Raw genomic sequence first — 19123 nt, forward strand, 5'->3', positions numbered from 1 at the left:
GTGGAGGCTTAGCTCACTAGGGGTAAGATAGATACTGCCTACAGGAAAATTAAATAGACCTTTGGAGAAAAGAGAGCCACTTGTATGAATATCAAGAGCTCAGATGGAAACCCAGTTCTAAGCAAAGAGGGGAAAGCAGAAAGGTGGAAGGAGTATATAGAGGGTCCATACAAGGGCGATATACTTGAGGACAATATTGTGGAAATGGAAGAGGATGTAGATGAAGATGAAATGGGAGATACGATACTGTGTGAAGAGTTTGACGGAGCACTGAAAGACCTGAGTCGAAACAAGGCCCCGGGAATACACAACATTCCAATTAGAACTACTGACGGCCTTGGGAGAGCCAGTCCTCACAAAACTCTACCATCTGGTGAGCAAGATGTACGAGACAGGCGAAATACCCTCAGACTTCAAGAAGAATATAATAGTTCCAATCACAAAGAAAGCAGGTGTTGACAGATGTGAAAATTACCGAACTATCAGTTTAATAAGTCACAGCTGCAAAATACTAACGAGAATTATTTGCAGACGAATGGAAAAACGGGTAGAAGCCGACCTCGGGGAAAATCACTTTGGATTCCGTAGAAATGTTGGAACACGTGAGGCAATACTGACCTTACGACTTATCTTACAAGAAGGATTAAGGAAAGGCAAACCTACATTTCTAGCATTTGTAGACGTAGAGAAAGCTTTTGAAAATGTTGACTGGAATAATCTCTTTCAAATTCTAAAGGTGGCAGGGGTAAAGTACAGGGAGCGAAAGGCTATTTACAATTTGTACAGGAACCAGATGGCAGTTCTAATAGTCGAGGGACATGAAAGGGAAGCAGTGGTTGGTAAGGGAGTGAGACAGGGTTGTAGTCTCTCCCCGATGTTATTCAATCTGTATATTGAGTAAGCAATAAAGGAAACAAAAGAAAAATTCGGAGTAGGTATTAAAATCCATGGAGGAGAAATAAAAACTTTGAGGTTCGCCGATGACATTGTAATTCTGTCAGAGACAGCAAAGGACTTGGAAGAGCAGTTGAATGGAATAGACAGCGTCTTGAAAGGAGGATATAAGATGAACATCAACAAAAGCAAAACGAGGATAATGAATGTAGTCGAATTAAATCGGGTGATGCTGAGGGAATTAGATTAGGAAATGATACACTTAAATTAGAAAAGGAGTTCCGCTATTTTGGGAGCAAAATAACTGATGATGGTCGAAGTAGAGAGGATATAAAATGTAGACTGGCAATGGCAAGAAAAGCGTTTCTGAAGAAGAGAAATTTGTTAACATCGAGTATAGATTTAAGTGTCAGGAAGTCGTTCCTGAAAGTATTTGTATGGAGTGTAGCCATGTATGGAAGTGAAACATGGACGATAAATAGTTTGGACAAGAAGAGAATAGAAGCTTTCGAAATGTGGTGCTACAGAAGAATGCTGAAGATTAGATGGGTAGATCACATAACTAACGAGGAGATATTGAATAGAATTGGGGAGAAGAGGAGTTTATGGCACAACTTGACAAGAAGAAGGGGCCGCTTGGTAGGACATGTTCTGAGGTATCAAGGGATCACAAATTTAGCATTGGAGGACAGCGCGGAGTGTAAAAATCGTAGAGGGAGACCAAGAGATGAATACACTAAGCAGATCAGTAGGATGTAGGTTGCAGTAGGTACAGGGAGATGAAGGAGCTTGCACAGGATAGATTAGCATGGAAAACTGCATCAAACCAGTCTCAGGACTGAAGACGACAACAACAACATGCAAGAAACCCTAACGCTCGATAGTTTAACTACACAACTGGCCCTTAAAATTGCTACACCACGAAGATGACGTGCTACAGACGCGAAATTTAACCGACATGAAGAAGATGCTGTGATATGCAAATGATTAGCTTTTCAGAGCATTCACACAAGGTTGGCGCCGGTGGCGACACCTACAACGTGCTGACATGAAGAAAGTTTCCAACCGATTTCTCATAAACAAACAGCAGTTGACCGGCGTTGGCTGGTGGAACGTTGTGATGCCTCCTGTAAGGAGGAGAAATGGGTACCATCACGTTTCCGACTTTGATAAAGGTCGGATTGTAGCCTATCGCTATTGTGGTTTATCGTATCGCGACATTGCTGCTCGTGTTGGTCGAGATCCAATGACTGTTCACAGAATATGGAACCGGTGCGTTCAGGAGGGTAATACGGAATGCCGTGCTGGATCCCAACGGCCTCGTATCACTAGCAGTCGAGATGACAGGCATCTTATCCGAATGGCTGTAACGGATCGTGCAGCCACGTCTCGATCCCTGACTCAACAGATGGGGACGTTTGCAAGACAACAACCATCTGCACTAACAGTTCGACGACGTTTGCAACTGCACGGACTATCAGCTCGGAGACCACGGCTGCTTCACAGACAGGTGCGCTGCCATGGTGTACTCAACGGCGAACCTGGGTGCACGAATTTCAAAACTTCATTTTTTCGGATGAATCCAGGTTCTGTTTACAGCATGATGACGGTCGCATCCGTGTCTGGCGACATCGTGGTGAACGCACATTGGAAGCGTGTATTCGTCATCGCCATACTGGCGTATCACCCAGCGTGATGGTATGGGGTGCCATTGGTTACACGTCTCGGTCACCTGTTCTCATTGACGGCACTTTGAGCAGTGGACGTTCCATTTCAGATGTGTTACGACCCGCGGCTCTACCCTTCATTCGATCCCTGTGAAACCCTACATTTCAGCAGGATAATGCACGACCGCATGTTGCAGGTCCTGTACGGGCCTTTCTGGATACAGAAAATGTTCAGACTGGTGCCCTGGCCAGCACATTCTCCAGAGCTCTCACCAATTATAAACGTCTGGTCAATAGTGGCCGAGCAACTGGCTCGTCACAATATGCCAGTCACTACTCTTGATGAACTGTGGTATCGTGTTGAAGCTGCATGGGCAGCTGTACCTGTACACGCCATCCAAGCTCCGTTTGACTCAATGCCCAGGCGTATCAAGGCCGTTGTTACGGACAGAGGTGGTTGTTCTGGGTGCTGATTTCTCAGGATCTATGCATTCAAATTGCGTGAAAATATAATCACATGTCAGTTCTAGTATAATATATTTGTCCAATGAATACCCGTTTATCATCTGCATTTCTTCTTGGTGTAGCAATTTGAATGGTCAGTATTGTAATAGTCTACCATTTGTCAAAGTCTCTTATCTGAAAGGATTTCTCCGTTTGCAGCCCATATCTTCACGATGGTGATCCTCCTCCGTGTCTGCTCCACTTCCATACTTTTGTTACCGTGTCACGTGGCCGCAGCGCCACCAGATGGCATCCAACGTCGCAGTGGGCAGTGGTCATAATGTTTTGGCTGATCAGTGTAACTTGGCACTATCTGCAGTGAATGTTGGAAGCGAAGGCATCGGCGGAATTTTGCCGGTGGTAAACTTTGTTAGCAAACGGTACTGCGCCAGTAGCACCGCTAAGTAGAAATTTGTAATTTGAGGCACCAGATTTTCGTTCGAGCTACGTGAAATCCCTTAAACGATCGATATCTCCATGGGTTTCTCTGCCATCTTAGGGACATTGGTACGCATTTGTTTTTTAAATACTGCCTGCTGTGCGAGAGTTGTGTTCAGGACGTCAGTGATCCCTCACGTCCGCTCCCATCACCCTTTGCATAAACTTCCAGGCTACATTGCTCATGCAGAAAGCTATAATCAAAGGTTGATAACTATCTCTCAACAATACCTATTATACGAGCAAACTACCTTCAATTTGCAAGTCTGATTTCATCGTTCAAATCGCACTTAAATATTCAGAACTAGAGTATTTAATTTTGGTACCTCCATAAAAAACAGCTACTCAATTCAAAAATATGCATGTAAAAAGTATTCATCACCTCAAGCTTTACAACCTAAAATAAAAGTAAATAGACATTAAATACTCATCGACAGATATCTCAGAAAGGAAAGCTTTCACTTAACACGCATACCACGGTACAACAACACAGGCCACAGCACCAACGACACTCAAGAAAATAATATAGAGCAGGAGCAGTCAAGAATTTGACATTAGTGGCATCCTGCTCATTAGTCAGCCAGGCTGCGTATATCTCCCTACCGCCAAGGCACGCTGTCTGATCGTGATGAGGAGAAAGAAGGGGATACTGCGAACGTTCCGCATTTAAAAAAGTGGCAATGCACTCGCACTGCATATGACTTGATTTTATATCTCACATTTCTCAACAACATAGATCATAAACAAAACAAATTTTCAGTATTATGTAATTAATTTTTGCATACTGAAGACGTAATGTAATTTTATCTGGTACAAACTATCGACACACGGACTGATACAAACAATTTCACTGATTTTAGCACTCAGCTTCCCACGTGATAACGACGTATTTAGTTTCACAGTCGTAAAAAAAAATCTTTCACACACATATATTGATCGAAACATTGTAGCACTTTTGCAACTTCATTATGAAGATGTGGAGACTCTACTTGAAGAAGATAATGGTTAGTTTTAACGCAAAAGGATTTGTCTTTAAAATTGGACGTACGTTGCAGATGAGTCAGTTACGTCTGCACATGCATGGTGGCGCTTTCAACTGAAGCGGCAAACGGTCTTGAGAACTGTTATTACACAAGATTGGGAGTGTCCTCAAGACTTCTAGAAAAGTATGCTTATTCTTTCAAAGCCTCAATTAATTCTTCAACGCACGGATTTTTCTTTACCATCAATGAACTTAGGGAACTGGACTGTGTTTGTCAGAATTTGTCCTTTATACAATGCGATTTTCTTTTGGAATGCATCCTCGTCAAATCAGAAATTTTTGTGCAAACAACCAATGGATCTTTAAACGCGAGGTCTGCAATTAATTTCGAATGTTCTAATTTTCGTTCCAACACCCCTTATTTGTTAATAAATTCTGCGATACTATAAATCGAAAAGTCGTTCCAGGTATGCTCGTTGACTTTCGCAACTTGTTTTGCAGTAATGCGTGTATCCGCCATTCGCCTAAAGGACTCGGCAGCACCTCAGCCACTGAAGCATCACGGGTTTGCTGTATGTACTAAGTGGTGCCTCCCTGGACTGCGTCGATCACAACAAGGACGACAGACGCCAGGACAAGCGCCAACGGAGGCCATCCGTGACAGGAACCTTTTACCTCCGCCGTGTCACATGTGCGGAACTGGATCGGCACGAATTCCTTCGCGCTCGGCTGTGTAGGGCAACCTAAGTCAACACGTCGGGAGCTCTGAGTCAATTAATGCTCCGAAGCCACCGCAGCGAGACGCACGACTTTCTAGTGATATCCCGGGGCGTACCTGTCGGCCGCCTCCACCGGGCGCTCTGTCTCCATTGTTAGGGATTATCAGTGGCATAGTCTTCACGTCCCACTACGCTTATTCAGTGTATGTTCCAGACGTATGCCTGTTAGTGTCTGAAAAGTTATTTTTTATTGAGAAGATTTTTCTTTGTTATTAACTCTCTATAATGTGGTCGGAATAAACCCTTGTTCCAGTTTATTTGTGCCTTGTTATTTCTTATCCAGGGTCTCTCCGTGCGAGGTACAGCGCTTTTCATCCAGTTCCCTCGAAAACTGTTCAACTGACGGTGGAACAATGCGTGCGACTTCAGAAATTTTGTTATTCGCGCCATCAATTTTTTCACTTTGCTCCATGCTTGCATGTTTAGAACAATGAAACTCATCAGTCGATCATTGTAGTTTTTTGCTCTCTCATCATCAACTGAGTCTTTAAATTCTTTCTACGTGTTTTTACAAGATAGTTCTATAGCAAATTTGTAGTTAGTATCCATCGATTATGCGGCTGCATAGTAGATACTGAGAATTCTCATCCCTCTCTTCTGTCCTCTTGGACAGGATTTATGATTGGTGTAAAGAATGGCAGATAACTCTAAATATACACTCCTGGAAATTGAAATAAGAACACCGTGAATTCATTGTCCCAGGAAGGGGAAACTTCATTGACACGTTCCTGGGGTCAGATACATCACATGATCACACTGACAGAACCACAGGCACATAGACACAGGCAACAGAGCATGCACAATGTCGGCACTAGTACAGTGTATATCCACCTTTCGCAGCAATGCAGGCTGCTATTCTCCCATGGAGACGATCGTAGAGATGCTGGATGTAGTCCTGTGGAACGGCTTGCCATGCCATTTCCACCTGGCGCCTCAGTTGGACCAGCGTTCGTGCTGGACGTGCAGACCGCGTGAGACGACGCTTCATCCAGTCCCAAACATGCTCAATGGGGGACAGATCCGGAGATCTTGCTGGCCAGGGTAGTTGACTTACACCTTCTAGAGCACGTTGGGTGGCACGGGATACATGCGGACGTGCATTGTCCTGTTGGAACAGTAAGTTCCCTTGCCGGTCTAGGAATGGTAGAACGATGGGTTCGATGACGGTTTGGATGTACCGTGCACTATTCAGTGTCCCCTCGACGATCACCAGTGGTGTACGGCCAGTGTAGGAGATCGCTCCCCACACCATGATGCTGGGGGTTGGCCCTGTGTGCCTCGGTCGTATGCAGTCCTGATTGTGGCGCCCACCTGCGCGGCGCCAAACACGCATACGACCATCATTGGCACCAAGGCAGAAGCGACTCTCATCGCTGAAGACGACACGTCTCCATTCGTCCCTCCATTCACGCCTGTCGCGACACCACTGGAGGCAGGCTGCACGATGTTGGGGCGTGAGCGGAAGACGGCCTAACGGTGTGCGGGACCGTAGCCCAGCTTCATGGAGACGGTTGCGAATGGTCCTCGCCGATACCCCAGGAGCAACAGTGTCCCTAATTTGCTGGGAAGTGGCGGTGCGGTCCCCTACGGCACTGCGTAGGATCCTACGGTCTTGGCGTGCATCCGTGCGTTGCTGCGGTCCGGTCCCAGGTCGACGGGCACGTGCACCTTCCGCCGACCACTGGCGACAACATCGATGTACTGTGGAGACCTCACGCCCCACGTGTTGAGCAATTCGGCGGTACGTCCACCCGGCCTCCCGCATGCCCACTATACGCCCTCGCTCAAAGTCCGTCAACTGCACATACGGTTCACGTCCACGCTGTCGCGGCATGCTACCAGTGTTAAAGACTGCGATGGAGCTCCGTATGCCACGGCAAACTGTCTGACACTGACGGCGGCGGTGCACAAATGCTGCGCAGCTAGCGCCATTCGACGGCCAACACCGCGGTTCCTGGTGTGTCCGCTGTGCCGTGCGTGTGATCATTGCTTGTACAGCCCTCTCGCAGTGTCCGGAGAAAGTATGGTGGGTCTGACACACCGGTGTCAATGTGTTCTTTTTTCCATTTCCAGGAGTGTAGATAAATGTAAAATAATGCAGATGGATAGGAAAAAGAATCCCGTAATGTTTGATTACTCCATTAGTAGTGTAGCACTTGACACAGTCACGTCGATTAAATATTTGGGCGTAACATTGCAGAGCGATATGAAGTGGGACAAGCATGTAATGGCAGTTGTGGAGAAGGCGGATAGTCGTCTTCGGTTCATTGGTAGAATTTTGGGAAGATGTGGTTCATCTGTAAAGGAGACCGCTTATAAAACACAAACACGACCTATTCTTGAGTACTGCTCGAGCGTTTGGGATCCCTATCAGGTCGGATTGGGGGAGGGCATAGGAGCAATTCAGAGGCGGGTTGCTAGATTTGTTACTGGTAGGTTGGATCATCACGCGAGTGTTACGGAAATGCTTCAGGAACTGGGGTGGGAGTCTCTAGAGGAAAGGAGGCGTTCTTTTCGTGAATCGCTACTGAGGAAATTTAGAGAACCAGCATTTGAGGCTGACTGCAGTACAATTTTACTGCTGCCAACTTACATTTCGCGGAAAGACCACAAAGATAAGATAAGAGAGATTAGGGCTCATACAGAGGCATATAGGCAGTCATTTTTCCCTTGTTCTGTTTGGGAGTGGAACAGGGAGAGAAGATGCTAGTTGTGGTACGAGGTACCCTCCGCCACGCACCGTATGGTGGATTGCGGAGTGTGTATGTTGTTGTGGATTGGCAGGAGAGCCAACCCCGTGTTATTAGAGGAAGCCGAAAGGCACGCGTTTAGCTCACGCAGGCTGGCGTGAGGTCTGGAACAGGTCAAGGAAATTAGACTAGCAAAAAAGGACGTAGCTGTGGAATACTTAACTTTAATCCATAAATGGTGAACATCGCTCTTGACGGTACATGTTTTACAGCATCAATAGTAACTGGTAATGGCGCCTTGCTAGGTCGTAGCAAACGACGTAGCTGAAGGCTATGCTAACTATCGTCTCGGCAAATGAGAGCGTATTTTGTCAGTGAACCATCGCTAGCAAAGTCGGCTGTGCAACTGGGGCGAGTGCTAGGAAGTCTCTCTAGACCTGCCGTGTGGCGGCGCTCGGTCTGCAATCACTGATAGTGGCGACACGCGGGTCCGACATATACTAACGGACCGCGGCCGATTTAAAGGCTACCAGCTAGCAAGTGTGGTGTCTGGCTGTGACACCACATATGTAGATGTCATTCGCATTCAAGGGAAAAAGGCCATATCTCAATACTAAATTAAATGTAGTGGTGTACCGTGTACTTCCGAGAGATACCGAACAAAGCCAAGACAGGCCGGGCCTGCACCCGCTCGCCGCACGCAGGAGGGTCCTGATAAATGTAAAAGCTGGTACAAAATCACACTTACACGTGTACGTTCGCTATACGTAATTCACACTCAAGGGAAACTGTAAATAGATACGACTCTCTAATGAAATGTTGTGTTCCTAGCCCCAGCCTCACACTGTCGATCAACATTGAGGTGACAAGTCATAGGACAGCGATATGTACATACACAGATGGCCTTCGAGATCCACAGTGTCAAGAGTGTGCCGAGAATACCACATTTCAGGCATTGCCTCTCACCACGGACAACGCAGTGGCCGTTGGCCTCCACTTAACGATCGAGAGCAGATGCGTTTGCGTCGATTTGTCAGTGCTAACGGGCAAGAAACACTGAGTGAAATAACCGCAGAAATCAATGCGGGACGAACTTCGAACGTATTCGTTAGGACAGTGCGGCGAAATTTGGCGTTAATGGGCTATGGCAGCAGATGCCCGACGGGAGTGCCTTTCCTAGCAGCACAACATCGTCTACAGCGCCTCTCCTGGGCTCGTGACCATATTGATTGGACCATAGACGACTGGAAAACGGTGGCCTGGTCACATGAGTGCCGATTACAATAGGTAAGAGCGAATGGTGGGACTCGAGTGTGGCGCAGACCCGGCATCCGTGGAGCCAAGTTGTTAACAAGGCACTTTGGAAGCTGGTGGTGGCTCCGTAATGGTGTGGGGCTGTTTATATGCAATGGACTGAGCCCTCTGGTCCAATTGAACCGACCATTGGCTGGAAATGGTTATTTTCGGCTGCTCCGAGACCATTTGCAGCCATTCAGACACTTCATGTCCCCACACAAAGAAGGTATATTTAGGGATAGAGTGTGCCATGTCACCGGGCCACAACAGTTCGCGATTGGTTGGAAGAACACTCTGGAGAATTCGGGCGACTGATTTGGCCACCCACATCGCTCGACGTGAATCCCGTTGAACATTTATGTGACATAATCGGGATGTCACTTCGTGCACAAAATCCTGCCAGCTTTCGCTATCATGACCAGGTATAGAGGCAGCATGGCTCACTACTTCCACATAGGACTTCCAACGACTCTTTGAGTCCATGCCACGTCGAGGTGCTGCACTACGCCGGGAAAAAGAGGTACGAAACGATATTGGGAGGTATCCCATTACTTTTGTCAACTCAGTGTATATTGTATTGTATTGCATTGTATTGTATGTTAACCGGGGATCTAGAAACGACGGAGAGCCTCCGTCCCCGCCGCAGCCGCAGTGGTCCACAACCCCACGACGACTACTGCAGTTCACTTCACCCCTCCGCCGCCCACACCAAACCCAGGGTTATTGTGCGGTTCGGCCCCCGGTCGACCCCTCCAGGAAACGTCTCACACCAGACGAATGTAACCCCTATGTTTGCGTGGTAGAGTAATGGCGGCGTACGCGTACGTGGAGAACTTGTTTGCGCAGCAATCGCCGACATAGTGTAACTGAGGCGGAATAAGGGGAACCAGCCCGCATTCGCCGAGGCAGATGGAAAACCGCCTAAAATACATCCACAGACTGGCCGGTTCACCGGTTCACCGGATCTCGACACAAATCCGCCGGGCGGATTCGTGCCGGGGACCAGGCGCTCCTTCCCGCCCCGAAAGCCGTGCGTTAGACCGCACGGCCAACCGGGCGGGCTCAGTGTATATTTACTAAACGGCTAACCAGAACTACGAGAACTTTTCCCAGTTACAGGCTGTCTATCCAATGGCTTGTAGGGTCAACCAAATTTTGATTTTCAACATTTCGTACAATTATTCACCAAATTTAAAAATATACAATGGTGTCATAATCTACTCATTAAAAGTCGTAATCTTATGTTAAAGGCTTAACTCAGTAAGGCAACTACAAGTATTATAGTGAGAAACTGTGTACCTTGAGGCAGAGTAATCCACCGCGCGCGAATTTCCAGACGATATTCATACAGTATTTGAGAGCGAGAGCACTCGGTTACGAAACTTTTGTCGCTGACACTCCCCACAAAATGCTAGGAAAACATTTATAGCTTACTACATGCTCGCTGTTCATGCAGTAATATTGTCGTATCAGACATGACGTTTTAACTTATTCTTTGCCGTAAATTCTACTCGGTTGCGTTTTGCAGAAAGTATCCACATGAACGACTAAATGTACCTGCAAAGTTATATCATTGCACGACATGTTTCAGGAGATATGACGTCCTAAACACTTGACGTCATAAACACTGAGATGCGTAAAAAACTAGCTTTTCTTTAAAACTGAGCGCAAATTATCAATAGTATACTCATCCAGTTTTTTCTTATTTTTTTTTTAAAAAAAGGGGAGCATTTAGCGAAATTCTACAAACTTTAAACATAACTCCAAACCTTGTCCAAACTTTTTTGCTCTTACATGCTTAACGTCAAATTTTTACCGCATTAACGTACCTGTAAAGCAATCAGAAATCTAATGCTGTTTTATACATGGGAGTTCGGTTCTTTAAAGAACTGGGGTTTTACTGCATTAAAGATTGCTGCACTGAGTCTGTGGTTTACTGCGATCTTCGGTAGTGAAGTGGTCAATCTATCCTGCAACTATTTAACAAAGGAATTCGCCAAACAGCCGTGAAAACTGAGAAGTTGTTTTATTTTCGCCTCCAGTTTCGGCAATTCAATATGCCATCATCAGATCCCATGTACACCTCCCAAAAATTATCGATATTGGCATACTGGGGCACGACATCTAGATATCCAGAATCAGATGGCCCCATTATGCCAATATCGATCATTTCTGAGAGGTGCATATGGGGCCTGAAGATGCACATTGAACTGACGAAACTGGTGACGAAAACAAATTAACTTCTCATTTTTCACGGCTGTTTAGCGAGTTTCTTTGTTAAATACTTGACCACCCGCTGTCCGGCTTCCATACTGGATCAACAGATAACCTGCAGCTTTCTCGCTTCCTAGATGCTAGGTTTGTTCTTCTGCACAAATGCGTCGCCAAAAGTGTAATTCCTACTTGCAGCGTGTTAGGTACGTTTTTCTTGCTGGTACGATATCTCTACTTTTGGTAGTTATTGGGCTATACTGACCGAACCTCCGCGCTTTTGGCGTCAAGCAGGGTACGAAAAACCGATTACGAGAACACGTTGGCAGAGTAGGAATCAGAGATCGAAATTTAACAGTAAATGGCAGCTCTGGGGTATGTAGCATCCACTTGTAGGGCAATGTTGTGTCTCTGGGGTATGAAGCACGAATTAAAACAAGTAAATGGCGGAACCGTGGTAGCTATGTAAAACTATCACATTTTTAGGAAGTCTGTACGAGACAGCATTGGACTCACGGTAGTGACAGCTTGTGCTCTTCTGGTGCTGGAGTCGAACGGCACTATACGTATCTCCTAGACTTGTAGAGTATTCCTATCGGTGCTGACACAGTTTTCACCTTGAAATGCAATGCACAACTATGCTTTCCATCACTACTCTCATATTGTGTCGTTCCTTTCACCACCTGTACTTGCGACGTTTTGATGGCCACAACTCATCTTGTCCCTTCATATTGCCGTGTGTCACTCCGAAATACAGATTGGCAAGGGTGCGCTGAAAACTATTTCGAGGAAACATAAAGAACCTGTGGCTAAACGATATGAAGTGCAATTGACTGACGTTGAAATTGTTTTACTGGTGGATAAGCTGCCTGGGATATTTCAGCAACTCCGTGTAAATGACTATTATCTTATGGACTGGATATAACGCAACATTTTGCTGGGTTGACAAAATGATGTGTGATTCCTTAACACCGCACCCCAACTCCTCTCTGCAAGAACTACAAAGAAAACAGCAATATGATTATGAAATACGGTAAGACGGTTGGAATAGACTATTTAAGGTGGATGAGCTCCAATTGTAGTATAAAGACATATAACAAATTTGTATGTCAAATCACAAGCCCAGAAGTGAACAGAGATATTGGTAACCAACTCATCGATTTCATGAAGTGCCCCGACATGCATCTACAAGAAACTTTTATATCTTTCTTGGCCAAAGGATATGGTATTACTAGACAAGAAGCTATGATTAGTAACTACGGAATAGATGGTGTGTTTGAATCTGTGGAAGAGTGGCAAAGTGTATTGAACACTAATAAATATACTCTGTGCCAGTCACATATATGTGGTGTAAACTACCATTTGCTGTGTTGTGTTTAACAGTAATGGTTCAAATGGCTCTGAGCACTATAGGACTCAACTGATCAGGTCATTAGTCCCCTAGAACTTAGAACTAGTTAAACCTAACTAACCTAAGGACATCACAAACATCCATGCCCGAGGCAGGATTCGAACCTGCGACCGTAGCGGTCTTGCGGTTCCAGACTGCAGCGCCTTTAACCGCACGGCCACTTCGGCCGGCTGTTTAACAGTACTTTATAATATTTATACCGAGGCACTACAAATAGACGAAAGTTTACTGATGTACAAGTAAATCTTACAGACGATCAAGACCGAGGAAATATTATTAGCTATGCTTTTCTAGCTATATTTTTAATTATTTACCTGTAAACTATGTGGAAATTACTGACACAGATTCCAATAAAGAGCCAAAAAACTGATACATCCGCTTAATATCGTGTAGGGTCTCTGCGAACAGGTAGAAGTGCCCCAACACGACGTGGCATGGACTCGACTAATGTCTGAAGTAGTGCTGTATGGACCGACGCCATGAATACTGCAGGGCTGTCCACAAATCCGTAAGGTACGAGAGGGTGCAGATACCTTCCGAACAGCATGTTGCATGGCATCCCAGATATGCTCAATAATGTTCATATTTGGGGAGTTTGGTGGCCAGCGGAACTGTTTAAACTCAGAAGAGTGTTCCTGGAGAAACTCCGTAGCAGTTCTGGACGTGTACGGTGTCGCATTGTCCTGCTGGAATCACCCAAGTCCGTCGGAATACACAATGGGCATGAATGGATGCAGGTGATCAGACTGGATGCTTACCTACGTGTCATGTGTCAGAGTCGTACCTAGACGTATCAAGGGTCCCGTATCACTCCAAATGCATACGCCCCTCACCATTACAGAGCCTCCACCAACTTAAACAGCCCCCTGCTGACATGCAGGGTCCATGGATTCATGAGGTTGTCTCCATACACGTACACGTTCGTGCGCTCGATACCTTTTGAAACGAGATTCGTCAAACTGGGCAATATCCAATGTCGGTGTTGACGGGCCCAGGCGAGGCGTAAGGCTTTGCGTCGTGGTGTGATCAAGGGTATACGAGTGGGCCTTCGGCTCCGAACACCCAATGTTTCGTTAAAGGGTTCTTAGGCTGACACTTATTGGTGGCCCAGCATTCAAATCTGCAGCAATTTGAGGAAGGGTTGCACTTCAGTCACGTTGAACGATTCTCTTAAGTCGTCGTTGGTCCCTTTCTTGCAGGATCTTTTTTCGGCCGCAGCGATTTCGGAGATTTGATATTTTACCGGATTCTTAATATTCACGGTACATCCGTGAAGTGGCCGTACAGGAAAATCCCCACTTCATCGTTACCTCGGAGGTGCTGTGTCCCATCGCTCGTGCGCCGACCATAACACCACGTTCGAACTCACTTAAATCTTGGTTTTTTTTTTTTTTTTTTTTTTTTTTTTGTCATCAGTCTACTGACGCGTTTGATGGGGCCCGCCACAAATTCCTTTCCTGTGCTAACCTCTTCATCTCAGAGTAGTACTTGCAACCTACGTCCTCAATTATTTGCTTGACGTATTCCAATCTCTGTCTTCCTCTACAGTTTTTGCCCTCTACAGCTCCCTCTAGTACCATGGAAGTCATTCCCTCATGTCTTAGCAGATGTCCTATCATCCTGTCCCTTCTCCTTATCAGTGTTTTCCACATATTCCTTTCCTCTCCGATTCTGCGTAGAACGTCCTCATTCCTTACCTTATCAGTCCACCTAATTTTCAACATTCGTCTATAGCACCACATCTCAAATGCTTCGATTCTCTTCTGTTCCGGTTTTCCCACAGTCCATGTTTTACTACCGTACAATGCTGTACTCCAGACGTACATCCTCAGAAATTTGTTCCTCAAATTAAGGCCGGTATTTGATATTAGTAGACTTCTCTGGGCCAGAAATGCCTTTTTTGCCGTAGCGAGTCTGCTTTTGATGTCCTCCTTGCTCCGTCCGTCATTGGTTATTTTATTGCCTAGGTAGCAGAATTCAATAACTTCATTGACTTCGTGACCATCAATCCTGATGTTAAGTTTCTCGGTGCTCTCATTTCTACTACTTCTCATTACCTTCGTCTTTCTCCGATTTACTCTCAAACGATTCTGTGTACTCATTAGACTGTTCATTCCGTTCAGCAGATCATTTAGTTCTTCTTCACTTTCACTCAGGATAGCAATGTCATCAGCGAATCGTATCATTGATATTCTTTCACCTCGTATTTTAATTCCACTCCTGAACCTTTCTTTTATTTCCATCATTGCTTCCTCGATGTACAGATTGAAGAGTAGGGGCGAAAGGCTACAGCCTTGTCTTACACCCTTCTTAATACGAGCACTTCGTTCTTGATCGTCCACTCTTATTATTCCCTCTTGATTGTTGTACATATTGTATATGACCCGTCTCTCCCTATAGCTTACCCCTACTTTTTTCAGAATCTCGAACAGCTTGCACCATTTTATATTGTCGAACGCTTTTTCCAGGTCGACAAATCCTATGAAAGTGTCTTGATTTTTCTTTATCCTTGCCTCCAGTATTAGCCGCAACGTCAGAATTGCCTCTCTCGTCCCTTTACTTTTCCTAAAGTCAAACTGATCGTCACCTAGCGCATTCTCAATTTTCTTTTCCATTCTTCTGTATATTATTCTTGTAAGCAGCTTCGATGCATGAGCTGTTAAGCTGATTGTGCGATAATTCTCGCACTTGTCAGCTCTTGCCGTCTTCGGAATTGTGTGGATGATGCTTTTCCGAAAGTCAGATGGTATATCGCCAGACTCATATATTCTACACACCAATGTGAATAGTCGTTTTGTTGCCACTTCCCCCAATGATTTTAGAAATTCTGATGGAATGTTATCTATCCGTTCTGCCTTATTTGACCGTAAGTCCTCCAAAGCTCTTTTAAATTCCGATTCTAATACTGGATCCCCTATCTCTTCTAAATCGACTCCTGTTTCTTCTTCTATCACATCAGACAAATCTTCACCCTCATAGAGGCTTTCAATGTATTCTTTCCACCTATCTGCTGTCTCCTCTGCATTTAACAGTGGAATTCCCGTTGCACTCTTAATGTTACCACCGTTGCTTTTAATGTCACCAGCCCGCCGGTGTGGCCGTGCGGTTAAAGGCGCTTCAGTCTGGAACCGCGTGACCGCTACGGTCGCAGGTTCGAATCCTGCCTCGGGCATGGATGTGTGTGATGTCCTTAGGTTAGTTAGGTTAAATTAGTTCTAAGTTCTAGGCGACTGATGACCTCCGAAGTTAAGTCGCATAGTGCTCAGAGCCATTTTTTTAATGTCACCAAAGGTTGTTTTGACTTTCCTGTATGCTGAGTCTGTCATTCCGACAATCATATCTTTTTCGATATCTTCACATTTTTCCTGCAGCGATTTCGTCTTAGCTTCCCTGCACTTCCTATTTATTTCATTCCTCAGCGACTTGTATTTCTGTATTCCTGATTTTCCCGGAACATGTTTGTACTTCCTCCTTTCATCAATCAACTGAAGTATTTCTTCTGTTACCCATGGTTTCTTCGCAGCTACCTTCTTTGTACCTATGTTTTCCTTCCCAACTTCTGTGATGGCCCTTTTTAGAGACGTCAATTCCTCTTCAACTGTACTGCCTACTGCGCTATTCCTTATGGCTGTATCTATAGCGTTAGAGAACTTCAAACGTATCTCGTCATTCCTTAGTACTTCCGTATCCCACTTCTTCGCGTATTGATTCTTCCTGACTAATGTCTTGAACTTCAGCCTACTCTTCATCACTACTATATTGTGATCTGAGTCTATATCTGCTCCTGGGTACGCCTTACAATCTAGTATCTGATTTCGGAATCTCTGTCTGACCATGATGTAATCTAATTGAAATCTTCCCGTATCTCCCTGCCTTTTCCAAGTATACCTCCTCCTCTTGTGATTCTTGAACAGGGTATTCGCTATTACTAGCTGAAACTTGTTACAGAACTCAATTAGTCTTTCTCCTCTATCATTCCTTGTCCCAAGCCCATATTCTCCTGTAACCTTTTCTTCTACTCCTTCCCCTACAACTGCATTCCAGTCGCCCATGACTATTAGATTTTCGTCCCCCTTTACATACTGCATTACCCTATCAATATCCTCATACACTTTCTCTATCTGTTCATCTTCAGCTTGCGACGTCGGCATGTATACCTGAACTATCGTTGTCGGTGTTGGTCTGCTGTCGATTCTGATTAGAACAACCCGGTCACTGAACTGTTCACAGTAACACACCCTCTGACCTACTTTCCTATTCATAACGAATCCTACACCTGTTATACCATTTTCTGCTGCTGTTGATATTAAACGATACTCATCTGACCAGAAATCCTTGTCTTCCTTCCACTTCACTTCACTGACCACTACTATATCTAGATCGAGCCTTTTCTAGTTTCCCTACCACGTTCAAGCTTCTGACATTCCACGCCCCGACTCGTAGAGCGTTATCCTTTCGTAAATTATTCAATCTTTTTCTCATGGTAACCTCCCCCTTGCAGCCCCCTCCCGGAGATCCGAATGGGGGACTATTCCGGAATCTTTTGCCAATGGAGAGATCATCATGACACTTCTTCAATTACAGGCCACATTTCCTGTGGATACACGTTACGTGTCTTTAATGCAGTGGTTTCCATTGCCTTCTGCATCCTCATGTCGTTGATCATTGCTGATTCTTCCGCCTTTAGGGGCAATTTCCCACCCCTAGGACAAGAGAGTGCCCTGAACCTCTATCCGCTCTCTTTGACAAGGCCGTTGGCAGAATGAGGCTGACTTCTTATGCCGGAAGTCTTCGGCCGCCAATGCTTATTATTTATCAAAATTTAGGCAGGGGCGGGGATCGAACCCGTGACCGAAGACGTTTTGATTATGAATCAAAGACGCTACCCTTTGTTTTTTTTTTTTTTTTTTTTTTTTTTTTTTTTTTTTTTTTTTTGCTCTACCATTTTTTTTATTAGTCATAACATTCTACAGTAGTACATATTTTTCAACTGACATTTAAAAGTAATAAAACAAAGGTTCCTTGGCATTTTAGAAAAAAAAAAAAAAGCCAAGTCTAAACCAGATATTGATGTTCGTCACTTGATCGTATTTGTTTTTCAAAGATCAAATTGTCTCTCGTTTCTTCATGTTCTGAATCGCATCATCGAAAATGGAGTTCACATGACTGTTCTTCTGAGGAAGTACCCCTAGACCATGGTTACACCACTTGGTAACCTTCCATTATAGTAGCAGTAACCGATCTAACAACTACGCCTGCACTTGTCGTCTTGTATAGGCGTTTCCGACCACAGCACCGTATTCTTCCTGTTTACATATCTCTGTATTTAGAACACGCATGTGTCAACTAGTTTATTTGGCGTTTCGTTGTATTATTCGTGTTATGTTAAAACTGGAGAAACATATTTTTCTCAGTCTAGGTCACTTTTCTCTACGACAGCACAAAACATTGGACTTGTCGAATTATAGTACTGGGACCCATGAGTAATATTAATCTGCAGGGCTTTAGAAGAAGAACAAATTGGGCACTCAGACTTAAACAGTTCCCTATTAAAGAAATGATTTCTTTAAGTGTAGTTAATGTATTATGTGCACATGAAAGAAAAGTGGAAAAGGAAGAGGTCAAAATCAAAAAACACAAAGCAGGAATATAAGCTCCACATTTAAAAGAACAAGCCATTGCACATGTGCAAGCAAGGCTTACAAATTACCTCAAACACAGTATATGGAAAAATCTGGACACAACTGAGGAATATGAGATATCAGCATTTACTCTAAATATCAATGGAAGGTGACCGCACGTTGCAGTTCTCACAGAAAACAGTGGATTCGAGGATGTTTGCTATACAAGAGGATATACGAAAAATCTGTGTATATACCTACGTACCCCCTTGGAACTGCTCAAAAAGGATAGTTACATGATATATAAATGTGGGGGCCCCAGATTGTGTTTCTAGCAACAGAAAACCTTGACAGTGTTTAAAACTGCTGGAGAAATTACATTTAATAGCTATTCGTTTGGTAAAATGATGAAATTCTATAGGAAATTCCGCTAGCATATGGGGAAGACCTGCCCTCTTACACCCAAGTGGATATGGCATGGCTCAACAGTATTGCTGTACAGAAAATAAAAGACAAAATTAATATGCCCGATAGTCTTTAGCTAAAAAAATACAAGAAGGAATAGAGGTACACAGTAGATAGTGCACTGGAAAAGAAACTAGACGTGTGATAGAGTTTCAGAACGTACCC

This window comes from Schistocerca serialis, chromosome 1 (genome assembly GCF_023864345.2).
Source record: "Schistocerca serialis cubense isolate TAMUIC-IGC-003099 chromosome 1, iqSchSeri2.2, whole genome shotgun sequence".
NCBI lineage: Eukaryota > Metazoa > Arthropoda > Insecta > Orthoptera > Acrididae > Schistocerca > Schistocerca serialis.